Raw genomic sequence first — 11,078 nt, forward strand, 5'->3', positions numbered from 1 at the left:
GGAGAGAGAGAGAGAGATCTCGGCATGGAGTGCAATGGCGGGTGTGTGAGGTAGATACATGTGGTTACAGAGTGGGAAAAGGGGGTTGTGTAGTTGAGAGAGTTAGAGATCAAAACATGGAGAGAAAGAATGAACGTGTGTCGGAAACCGATAGCTTCCTAAGGTGGTTAGGAGAGGAAGATTGATCGATACAAGAAGTATGTAGCGTGTGTGCCGAGGGGGGTGGGGCTAAAAGCAACATTTGAATGTAGATAGTACGACACTTAATATCGACGTTTCAATTTAGTGTACATTGTAAGATTTGAATTGAGGACTATGCATATGACTTCTGTAATTATTTCGAATTCGTGCCATACTAGGTTTGGAAAAGTTGAGATTGGCACGATTGTTGTGCTATTTTGTAGGTCATATGTTTGAATCCACCCAAAGTTTTCTCACTACCATGGTGTTCATCATACACCTATGAATTTGTGTATTTAAAAAGTAGCGTGGATACCATGAAATGCGAAATCCACGTTAGAATTGGAGATCGCTATGTGACACACACTCTATTTCAAATAACTCCTCATTAATTAATTTATAGTATCTCGCTTCAAATGACCAATTTGTGCAAGGAAAACACGGGCATGGTAATACATACAGATTTGTTTGCAAATGGAAGAAGATTCATTTGCATTCTCAAATGTAGGCGCACCAGGAAGACCAGGGTCATGTCGTGGTGGTTGCATGTGTCGTACGGACGCTAGCACCCAGCCACCCACCCCCTCCCCCCTTCCATGTTTCGGATTGAAATATCTGGCGGCCCCAATTCCACCCCTGCAAAATCTCCCTTCTCCACCGTCCCCTTCCGCGCCCAGAGCGCTCAAATCTCTAATTCGCCGCCAACCCAAGCAAAGTTCAAATCGCCCCTCGTCTCATCTCTTTCCCCACCTCTGTGCTAGACAACAATGATGAAGACGACGGTCGCGCTTCACCACCACACTGGAGCGACCTCATCTACACCCTCGTCCATCGCATCGGGTGGTCCACCGACAACGTCGGCCGCCGCAACCGACGTGCCTCACAGACACCAACTCCCACCGCATCAGGTGCGCTTCACCGACACCGTCTCCCACCTCATCGGGGCTACTTCACTGAGCACATCGTCACACCTCCGCCCCCCGAGGCCATTGGGGCTTCACCAACGGTCTCGTCCACCGCATCGTAGCAGTCCGCTGCCACTCAAGATCTGCATCCGTGCGCGGCCAGCCAATGCCAGCGCATCACCCTCAACGGTTCTGAAGTGACCCGCACTCTAGCTAGGCGAGCATGCCCAAACGTCGGCCCGAACTAGCTATCCACATATCACTCCCTATTGCACAGTTCCGACGATGTTTAGATATCCTTTCACTGCTCTCTTAGCTTACACGCCCTCTGACTTTTACTCTTATTTCTTCTGGAGATATCATCTGAAACAAGCAAAACCATTTTTAGCGAAGCATGATTGCACTACGGGATCTGGTACACATACCGCACACCGGTATAACCTTGTAAGTACCTGTCCTCCGGTACAATAGCAAGGTCGACTCCTCTTATTTGATCAACCATTCACCGTGTCAAAAATGTAGAGGGGGATGCAAGGAGCACAAGGCCTACACATCCGAGCAAGTAGTAACATGGGCTTGTACATGGAACATCCCAAGCGCAAGCAGAGTTGCAGAGTCTGTACAACGAGCTAGCGTAAGTCCCTGCATTTCATTTAATTCGTACTGGCCTGCGTGTATGATTTGTGTGCAGTGGCGGATCCACTAATTCAAGTTACCAGGGGCAATTAACTTAAAAAATACGACAGCACTTGCACTCCGGAAATCAACATAACTTGAGAAATGTGAAGCTACATGCACTTCGAAAACCAGCTTATGATCCAAGTAGTTCCAGATTATAAAACACTAAATGATGTAAGCACTAAAAACACAAAATGCAACATGGTGTACAAGGACTACTAACATGGTATGTACCTGCTTGAATTATTTGTTCTCTGGCTGAAAATATCGAAGTGTAATTGCACCTATAACCAGTGCGCAAACTGCATATCAATATATCTATCCCGCACAAGTATGCCAATAGTTTTAAACAACAGATTAGAAAAGTATTTATTCTACGTTGTCATGATACTGGGACTTTCTGGCAGATGGCCTCGACGTTTCCTCAAGCCATGAAAATGTACTATAATTTGCTTGTCATCAATGCCTGCAAATCTCTATGTCTCTGTCAACATAGCAGATCATCATTAGACACTAAATCCTTCAATGGGAGCTTGCAAAATGCTTGCATTAGATCCCTCATTAGACACTATATGTTCATCACCAGGAGCATGTAAAATGTTTGCATCAAATCCTTCATTAGCAGTCTATCCATTAGACACTTCAGGCTCAAGAACAATATGAGCTTGTATGTTTGCACCGGAAACTTGATTAGATACATCGGGTTCAGTCAGTTCAGTATTGATTGGGGGAGTTATAAAGTAAGCACAAATTGGTTTCATTTTCTCATAGATTCCATACATGCAAGCAGTTTTACAACACAATCAGGTTTAACTATTGGCCAGAAATTGAATAATTGAATTAGATATATTCAGGGATGTGATCTACCTGCTCATTGCGCATACTGCTCTTGCAATCTGCGACTGTCCGTTTGCGCAAGCTCGATGCCATGCCCGTGCTGCCGTCGCTGCTTCCCACGCAGGCTACACCCAGGGTTGGATCTTCATCTTCTTGTCCTTCCATTCGCTTGAAACCCGGCGACCGACGTCCAATGAGGGTGTGAGGAAGTGTTGTGTCGGTATGTCCAGCAGCGGCTAGGTTAGGAGCAAACCAGACTGGAGGCTGGAGCAAACAAATTGGGATTTTTCCTGCTGTCGATCGATATGGGAGGCGCTCGTTTGGGCTGCGAGCCTGCTATAGGGACTGCCTTGCACTTACTTTATTGGCCCATCCAAATTGAAACATTTTTCTTCATTTTTTACATTGCTTGCTCGTGCGTTGGGACGAACAAAACTAGCCTGGGCCAACCTAGATGACTCAAACTAGGTGCACACTTTCCAGCCACCCGAGGTGGCCGCCCATACTAGCCCCTACAGCGGTGTTGCCCCTTTTTGCATGTATGATTGGGGCAGTGAAAAATATTCTAGTGGTGCTTTTGATTTACCCACGGAATGGTTGAATTGCTTGTTTCTATGAACTGAGTTCGCCAGTAATGTGAAGGATGCCAGTCTTTTCATCCTATTGTAGATTGCTTAGATCTCAATATGCCAAATGTAGTCGCATGAAATATGCAGTAAAAGACAGTGTGATGTGTGTGGCTACAACTAGTCTAACAACCCGTCCTCATATAACATATCAAGGACGCACCATCTTATCAGATTAACCATTGGACTTACCAATGCAGTGTGGGAAGAAAGAAGTATTGGGACTGCATATCCAAGCAATTGATGCCATGGACTCCTTCGTAGAACCTTGTAAGTGAAAAAGAAGTTCCAGTGTGCCTGTACAAAGAGCTAGCGTAAGTTCAGTTCCCTGCTTCTCGGAATTTTAGTTATCAACTTATTGCAAAATTGTTCAATTACGTTGCTTGGCTTAATTTAGTTTGCTACTGATTACAAAATGCCATAGCCTGTTACTCCTATTATAGACTGCGCCTATCTATGTGTTTGATACTTACTGTTAAGAATTACCTGTTTGCTTGAACTTAAATAGATACTTAAGCATGTAGATAGCTGGTCATATGTACTTCTAGGGTGCAGCAGAATTCATGTGTAATTTACGTTCTGATACCCCGTTTGTTTAAATGGTTTGTTATTATCACTGTAGCACTAGTAATGTTTGCATGTTCATAGATAGACAACTGTCAGGTTTATATGAGGGACACTGTCTTTATATATATATATATATATATATATATATATATATATATATATATGGTTGTGTGTGTGTGTATGTGTGTATGTGTGTGTTGGAATCATTTTGCTTACATCAAAGAAATTTACAGATGTCTGTGTTGTTGGTAAACGGTACCGACTTGTTACTTTAATACGTTGCCAGGAACTTGTTAGTTTTACTAGTTCATGTGTAATTAAATACGTTGCCAAAACTGGTTAGTTTTACTAGTTTGATGTTAGTTTCCTATGGCTCTTGCAACACTTTATTTATGGTTGCTAACATTCAAGTTGGCAGGATCCAACTGAAACTCTGTTGGCACAACATGTATGTTGTCAGAAACTTCTTTGTTTACCTGGTTTACTGCTGTAACTTGTTGCTGTAATCATCTTACCAACTTCAAGTTTTCAGGATCCAATTGGAAGTCCAATTGCACAGCAGGTATATTTTCAAAAAAAATATTTGTGTAACAGGTTTGCTGCTGCAACCGATTGCTCTAATCACGTTACTGGCTACTCAACTTTTCAAGATCCAATAGAAACTCCAATGCCACTACAGGTACCTTTTGCAAAACTTGTCTGTTTAATTGCCTTGCTGCTGCAACCGGTTACAATGATGTTAATAACTACTTCTTAGCATCTAATTGAAACTCTTTAATTCCTTGTTTGTTTAACTGGTTTGTTGTTATAACTCCAAGTTGAGATGTTTTGCTAACTTCAACTTTTCGGAATCCAATCGAAACTTTAATGGCAAAACAGGTTAGGCCAAGATCAAAGAGCGAGGTCCCCATGTACGTTGTATCATCCCACAACAATGGCACTGGCCCAATCGTGCATCATGAATTGCCAACTGCTGATGCTCTAGAGGCTACACTATTGGTAGAAAGAGATTCTACTTCTACACTTAGAGATGAAGTTGACATGTTGAGGAACCAAACATCACAATCACAAGCAGTACTCATGACAACCATTAAATATCTGGTGGATTTCAAAATGAAGCAAGCGGAGACTGACCGCATTGTTAAGGTCCTGAAGGAAAAAGGAAATTAAATTCCCACTTGGTAAATCATCGGTGAAATGTTCTTTCCATCGTTGAATAACCTTTGTGTTGTTTGTTCATGTAATCGATCAAACCATTTGTTTTGGAGATCATGTAATAATTGTTTTTTGTTTTTTTGGGTTGTATTTTTTAGCACAAGTCTGTATTAACTGATAAGACTCTGATACATTTCATTTTGATTGTTGTGCCAGACCTACAAATATGCCAATCGGGCTGAATGTGCATTCAACAATAATAGTAGTACAAATGGTCCTTAAGTGGCATGCATTTGAAAGGGCCAAGATGTTGGGGAACGCAGTAGAAATTCAAAATTTTCTACGCATCACCAAGATCAATTATGGAGATTCTAGCAACAAGAGAGGGAGAGGATGAGCATCTTCATACCCTTGAAGATCGCTAAGCGGAAGCGTTACAAGAATGCAGTTATTGGAGTCGTACTCGCGGCGATTCAAATCGCGGAAGATCCGATCTAGCGCCGAACAACACACGTACAACCCGGGGACGTCTCCTCCTTCTTGATCCAGCAAGGGGATAGGAGAAGTTGAGGGAGAGCTCCGGCAGTACGATGGCGTGGTGGTGGAGCTTGCAGTTCTCCGGCAGGGCTTCGCCAAGCACTACTGAGGAGGAGGTGGAGTTGCAGAGGGGGAGGGCTGCACCAGGGGCAAGGGGTGTAGCTCCCATGCGCCTCCCCACTATATATAGGGGTGGAGGGGGCTGGTTTCTTGCCCTCCAAGTCCATTGGGGCGTTGGCAAAGGTGGGAGGAAAGAAATCCCATCATTTCCTTCCCCACTGGTTGTTATCCCCCCTTTTTAGGGATCCTGATCTTATCCCTTCGGGATATGATCTTATTCCTTCTAAGGGGGGATCTTGGTGCGCCTTGACCAGGGGTGTGGGGCCTTGCCCCCACTACCCACGTTCATGTGGGTCCTCCCCTGCAGGTGGGCCCCACTCCGGAACCTTCTAGAACCTTCCCGGTACAATACCGAAAAATCCCGAACATTTTCCGGTGGCCAAAATAGGACTTCCCATATATAAATATTTACCTCTGGACCATTCTGAAACTCCTCGTGACGTCCGGGATCTCATCCGGGACTCCGAACAATATTCGGTAACTGCACACTAATTCCCATAACAACTCTAGCGTCACCGAACCTTAAGTGTGTAGACCCTACGGGTTCGGGAATCATGCAGACATGACCGAGACAGCTCTCTGGCCAATAACCAACAGTGGGATCTGGATACCCATGTTGGCTCCCACATGTTCCACGATGATCTCATCGGATGAACCACGATGTCAGGGATTCAATCAATCCCGTATACAATTCCCTTTGTCAATCGGTACGTTACTTGCCCGAGATTCGATCGTCAGTATCCCAATACCTCGTTCAATCTCGTTACCGGCAAGTCACTTTACTCATTCCGTAATGCATGATCCCGTGACTAACTACTTAGTCACATTGAGCTTATTATGATGATGCATTACTGAGTGGGCCCAGAGATACCTCTCCGTCATACGGAGTGACAAATCCCAGTCTCGATTCGTGCCAACCCAACAGACACTTTCGGAGATACCTGTAGTGTACCTTTATAGCCACCCAGTTACGTTGTGATGTTTGGTACACCCAAAGCATTCCTACGGTATCCGGGAGTTGCACAATCTCATGGTCTAAGGAAATGATACTTGACATTAGAAAAGCTCTTAGCAAACAAACTATACGATCTTGTGCTATGCTTAGGATTGGGTCTTGTCCATCACATCATTCTCCTAATGATGTGATCCCGTTATCAATGACATCCTATGTCCATGGTCAGGAAACCATAACCATCTATTGATCAACGAGCTAGTCAACTAGAGGCTCACTAGGGACATGTTGTGGTCTATGTATTCACACATGTATTACGATTTCCAGTTAATACAATTATAGCATGAACAATAGACAATTATCAGGAACAAGGAAATATAATAATAACATTTTATTATTGCCTCTAGGGCATATTTCCAACACAAGATGTTGTACTAGCTTCGCTAAAAAAAGGATGCTCTTCTAGCAAAAAAACGTACAACGGCCTAGCTTATGTATGTTAGTTTGTATTATTGATCCATATACTCTATAAGTGTTTAAATGTCTGTTAGTTTTGTACATTATTGGTTGATTGACTCGGTATTGATCCAACACAAAGACAAGAACATGCATCAACCCCTATGCATAGATTCCCCCAATGTCACGGAATCCGCGAGTTGAGTGCCAAAACATATATCAAGTGAATCAATAGGATACCCCATTGTCACCACGAGTATTCAATTTCAAGACATATATCAAGTGTTCTCAAATCCATAAAAGTATTCAATCCGATAACAACGAAATCTCAAAGGGAAAAACTCAATTCATCACAACAAGATAGAGAGGGGATAACACCATATGATCCGACTATATTAACAAAGCCTGTGATACATCAAGATCGTGACATATCAAGAACACGAGAGAGAGAGAGAGAATAAACACATAGCTACTGGTACAAACCCTCAGCCCCGAGGGTGGACTACTCCCTCCTCATTGTGGTGGCTGCCGGGATGATGAAGATGGCCACCGGTGATGATCTCCCCCTCCGGCAGGGTGCCCGAACGGGGTCTAGATTGGGTCTCGTGGATACAGAGGCCTTGCGGCGGCGGAACTTTTGATCTAGGGCTACCCCGAAGGGTTTTGGAATATTTGAGAATTTAAAGGGCGAAGAGGCGGTCCAGGGGGGGCCCGAGGTGGGCAACACCCACCAGGGGGCGCTTGGGCCTCTTGGCGCGCCCTGGTGGGTGCTGCTCCCCTCGAGTAGCCCCCAGGTGCTTCCTTGGCCCACTGGCTTTCTTCTGGCCCAAAAAAATTCTCCAGGAGTTTCGTTGTGTTTGGACCCTGTTTGATATTGATTTCCTGCGATGTAAAAAACAAGTAAAAAGCAGCAACTAGCATTGGGCACTGGGTCAATAGGTTAGTCCCAAAAAATGATATAAAGTTGCTATAAAATGATTGTAAAACATCCAAGAATGATAATATAATGGCATGAATACTTCATAAATAATAGATACGTTGGAGACATATCAACATCCCCAAGCTTAATTCCTACTCGTCCTCGAGTAGGTAAATGATAAAAGAAATAATTTATGAAGTGTGAATGCTAGAAAAGTGCATAAGTTTGATCAATGATAATTTCAATCACTTTTCCTAGCATCATAATAGCAATTCTTTCTTATAAAACTTCTCATGTTATAGTAGCAACCAATTCACATGTTAAGGTCCAAACAATGAATTCTCTTGAAACTCAACAACCTATGTTCTCAGTCACCAAGCAATTGCAATTCAACTTATTCAATAGAGTCTAAGTAAGAGCTCCACATACTCAACCATCATATAGTCTTCTATGATTGCTAACACTCACCGCATACACATGAGCAAAATGTTTCAACCGGACACATAGAAAGATAGGGGCTTATAATTTTGCCTCCCAACGCATTCACCTCAAGGGTGATGTCAACAATAATAACTCATGCTACCCATATCCAACTGGATATATGTGCCTAGATCTTTCCTCACCACAAGATGCTTGCCAAAAGATTAAAATAAAAAGGAATAGAGAGAAAAACTTTGGCTCTTTGCATAAAAGTTAATATTGAAAAGTAAAAGCTAGGCCCTTCGCAGAGGGAAGCAGAGGTTGCCATGCGCTTATTTGTTTGTATGCTCAACCCCTTAGTGCAAAAGAACATCATGCTATATTGCCCCTTATGATAGCAACCTTTATTATGTAGTCTGTCGCTTTTATTCTTCGCCATCACAAGTTCGTACAACGCTCAATTTTCTCTTACACTAAATGATCTAACACTTTTCGAAGCAATTTTTATTGCCTTATTGCACCGATGACAACTTACTTGAAGGATCTTGCTCAATCCTTAGGTAGGTATGGTGGACTCCCAAAACAAGATTTGGTTTAAGGGTTTTTTGGATGCACAAGTAGTATCTCTACTTGGTGCGGAATTTTTGGCTAGCAAAGATAGGGGGCAAGTACCACATGTTGAAGGATCTATGACAATATAACTTCTAAGTGAATATGAACAAACATAAATCATTACGTTGTCTTCCTTGTCCAACATCAACAATTTTGGCATATAATATTTTGATGGGTGCTCACAATCACAAAAAACTTCTGCTACCTCTTGAGCTTGCATTGGTTTTCCCTTGAAGAGGAAAGGGTGATGCAGCAAAGTAGCATAAGTATTTCCCTCAGTTTTGAGAACCAAGGTATCAATCTAGTAGGAGACGACGCACAAGTCACTGAATACCTGCACAAGCAATCAAGAACTTAAAACCAACGCGATAAAGGGGTTGTCAATCCCTTCAAGGTCACTCGCAAAAGTGAGATCTGATAGAGATAGATAAAAGGTAAAGTAAATATTTTTTGTATTTTTGGTTTATAGATTGGAAAGTAAAGATTGCAAAAGTATAGATCAGAAACTAGCAAGATGTGAACAAGATTCAATAATATGGAAAAGAGTATTTATAAAATGGAAAAGAGATCCGGGGGCCATAGGTTTCACTAGTGGCTTCTCTCGAGATAGCATGTACTACAGTGGGTGAACAAATTACTATCGAGCAATTGATAGAAAAGCGCATAATTATGACGACATCTAAGGAAATGATCATGAACATAGGCATCAGTCTGTGTCAAGTAGACCGATTCCTGCCTGAATCTACTACTATTACTCGACACATCAACCACTCTCCAGCATGCATCTAGAGTATTAAGTTGATAAGAACAGAGTAACGCATTAAGCAAGATGACATGATGTAGAGGAATTAACTCAAGAAATATGATGAAAACCCCATCTTTTTATCCTCGATAGCAACAATACAATACGTGCCTTGCTGCCCCTACTGTCACTGGGAGAGGACACCGTAAGATTGAACCCAAAGCTAAGCACTTCTCTCATGGCAAGAAAGATCAACCTAGTAGGCCAAACTAAACCGATAATTCGAAGAGATTTGCAAAGATATCAAATTATCCCTATAAGAATTCAGAGAAGAACCAAATAATATTCATAGATAATCTTGATCATAAATCCACAATTCATCGGATCTTGGCAAACACATCGCAAAAGAGTATTACATCGAATAGATCTCCAAGAACATCGAGGAGAACTTTGTATTGAGAATCAAAGAGAGAGAAGAAGCCATCTACCTAATAACTATGGACCCGAAGGTCTATGGTAAACTACTCACGCTTCATCGGAGAGGTAATGGTGTTGATGTAGAAGCCCTCCGTGATCGAATCCCCCTCTAGCAGGACGCCGGAAAAGGCCCCAAGATGGGATCTCACGGGTACAGAAGGTTGCGGCGGTGGAAAAGTGGTTTCATGGCTCCCCTGATGTTTTTAGGGTATATGAGTATATATATAGGCGAAAGAACTAAGTCGGTGGAGCAACGAGGGGCCCACGAGGGTGGGAGGTGCGCCTACCCCCTGGGTGCGCCCTCCTGCCTCGTGGCCTCCTCGTTACGTCTTCGACTTCTTCTCCAAGTATTATGGTTTGCTTTCTGTATAAGAAAGATCATCGCGAAGGTTTCATTCCGTTTGGACTCCGTTTGGTATTCCTTTTCTACAAACTCTAAAATAGGCAAAAACAGAAACTTACACTGGGCCTTCGGTTAATAGTTTAGTCCCCAAAATAATAAAAGAGCATATTAGAGCCCATTAAACATCCAAAATAGATAATATAATAGCATGGAACAATCAAAAATTATAGATACATTGGAGACGTATCAAGCATCCCCAAGCTTAATTTCTGCTCGTCCTTGAGTAGGCAAATGATAAAAAACAGAATTTTTGATGTGGAATGCCACCTAACATATTTATTCATGTAATTTTTATTTATTGTGGCATGAATGTTCAGATCCGAAAGATTCAAGACAAAAGTTTAATATTGACATAAAAACAATAATACTTCAAGCATACTAACAAAGCAATCATGTCTTCTCAAAATAACATGGCCAAAGAAAGCTATCCCTACAAAATCATATAGTCTGGCTATGCACTATCTTCATCACACAAAGTATTTAATCATGCAC

This window comes from Triticum dicoccoides, chromosome 1B, assembly GCF_002162155.2.
Source record: "Triticum dicoccoides isolate Atlit2015 ecotype Zavitan chromosome 1B, WEW_v2.0, whole genome shotgun sequence".
Lineage (NCBI taxonomy): Eukaryota > Viridiplantae > Streptophyta > Magnoliopsida > Poales > Poaceae > Triticum > Triticum dicoccoides.